Source organism: Arachis ipaensis, chromosome B08, assembly GCF_000816755.2.
Source record: "Arachis ipaensis cultivar K30076 chromosome B08, Araip1.1, whole genome shotgun sequence".
NCBI classification, from domain to species: Eukaryota; Viridiplantae; Streptophyta; class Magnoliopsida; order Fabales; family Fabaceae; genus Arachis; species Arachis ipaensis.
In genome coordinates, this window is record NC_029792.2 from 121,193,424 (window position 1) to 121,196,188 (window position 2,765).

Below are 2,765 nucleotides of genomic sequence, written 5' to 3' on the forward strand. Positions count from 1 at the left end.
TACATCGGTTGGTGGGAGAGGCAGTCAGGAGTGGGCGTATATCACCTTTGTTGATAGGCAGAGATAGTGTAGCGCTGTTACATCTTCAGTTTGCTGATGATACGATTCTGTTTTGCCCACCAGAGGAGGACACTATCAAGAATTACAAGCGGCTATTGAGATGCTTTGAGTTGATGTCAGGCCTCAGCATTAATTTTGACAAGTCGAGCTTGATTCTGATAAACTGTGAAGAATAGTGGATCCAGAATACGTGCCAGTTGTTGGGGTGTAAAGGTGAGACCCTTCCAGTCAAATACCTGGGTATTCCCTTAGGTGCAAATCCAAGGTTAGTGAAGACCTGGAAGTCTATAATAGACAAAGTCGATGAGAAGCTCAGTCTGTGGAAAGCTAAACTTCTGAATAAGACTGGGAAGTTGGTTTTGATTAAATTAGTCTTAAATAGTCTGCCTGTGTATTATTTGAGTTTGTTCAAGCTGTCGAAAGCTGTTGCTGAAAAATTGATTTCACTGTAAGGAAGGTTCTTGTGGAGTAAGGAGGATGGTAGTAATGGAATGACATTAGTCAAATGGAAAGTGGTGCAGGCTCCGAAAAAACTAGGCGGGTTGGGAGTTGGGGATGCTATGGTTTGGAACACAGCTATGTTGTTTAAGTGGTGGTGGAGGTTTGCTGAGGAGGATTGTCCGTTGTGGAAGAAGGTGGTTTGTTCCTGCTATAATCTGAATCCTCATGAGATGCTGTCAATTCAAGTGCTACCTATTAGAGGGGGACTGTGGAAGGATATCTGCTAGCTACATATAATGAATGACCAGATAAGGGATAAGATGGTTACAGGCTTGTCTATGGAGATTGGTGATGGGCGCTGTACACGGTTTTAGGAAGATATTTGGTTACTTTGTAGGTTGGGAGGATGTATGGTTACTCTATGGATCTCTAAAGGATCGGTTCCCGAGACTTTTCTCTGTTTCAAACTAATGTGGATCTGTTATAGGGAATTGTGGGTTTTGGGACGGGTTAGAATGGATTTGGAACTTCCAATGGAGGAGAGAGCTCTTTCAATGGGAGTTGGGACTACTGGGTCAATTACATGAGACATTGAGACCTGTGCAACTAGTAGTTAACAGAGAGGATATGGTTGTATGGAAATATGATAGACAAGGAGTTTATACAACTAACTCATTTGTTTAGGTTTTGCAGGAGGCGATACTCTCGGAGGAGGTGACAAGCTACAGCTTTACAAAGACCATCTGGAAAGGGTTAGTTCCACCTAAAGTAGAACTATTTGCTTGGTTTGTTCTGCTAGGTAGGGTGAATACAAAAGAACGGTTAAGCCGTTTGGAGATCATTAACCAGGATGATAACATTTGTGTTCTATGTAATAAGTATGCGGAGCACGTGCACCACTTGTTTCTATGTTGTGAATTTACTTGGCAGGTGTAGAGTGCTTGGTTAGCGATGATCGAACAACAATGGTCTATTTCAGGGTCAATGAGAGAACATTTTCTGAATTGGACAGAGGGGCCAATGAGGAGGGAGGATAGAGAGCAACGACTGAGATGCTTCTGTGCGATTGTTTGGAACATCTGGCTGGAGAGGAATAGAAGGATATTTCAGATCAGAAGCAAAGGTGTTGAAGATATCACTCACATGACTGTGTTGAGTCACAACGAGTGGTGTGGTGAAGACTCCTTTAGTTGTTGATGACAATACCGGAGATAACAATGGGGCTTCTTTTATTGTTACTATGTTTCTTTAAATTGGTTATTAGTTCTGTTTGACTACTCCACTGTATTGTGTTGAACTCTTTCTTTTCAAAAAAAAAAAATATTAAACTCTGCTGCAAATAAACAATATTATTTAACGTTTATATATTTACAACACTTACTAACCAAATTATACATCCTTTGAAAAAGGAACCGGATTCACTAATGGTAAAATCATCCAATGAAAATTTAATACCAATAAATAATTAAATACATTACGAAAGGAAAATCTAAAACACATCCAACAAACAAATTAAATGGATCAACAAATAATAACAAAAAAAATAGAAGATAATCAACAATGCAAAATTAATAACGAACAAATTTTACCCCAAACATTCAAGCGAAGGAAAACAAAATAAATATAGCCAAAAAGCAGCAATCCTCCAAAAAGAAGATGCAAAACGCAAAATAAAAAAATTTAAATGCAAAATTATATTGAACAACTTTATTTAATTTACTACTTAATACATTATAATTTTTTGACAATTTTAAATATATTCATACATGATTAAATAAAAAATTCAATAATACATTATTTATCGCAAAATAAAATTATTCATATAAATATACACTATTTTATTTAAATAATGTTATAAAATCTAATTAAAATAATATTATGCGAAAATCATAATTTAAATTCTTCACAGATGGCAGGGTTAAAATCTAGTTATCGTTAAATCGTGCACGTTCTTCCCTCGTACGTCCACATGTAAAAAACATTTATCAAAAAGCAACAAATCATGATTCTACCTATCCCTTCATGCTATAAGCACCAAAATATTCAAGATATGAACACCAGCACAGCACAACACAAGGGTCCATGCCAAGTGACTGTAGCTCTAACTACACTATAACAAATCTCCTAATAACTGCAATGAAAGTCGGCAAGAAACCTTTTGTTGCACTGATATTCATTACAGTACCCATAATTAACACTACCACTATTACAACCTAATAAAAGCACAAGTTATTATCTATGTATACATAATTATTTATCAAATG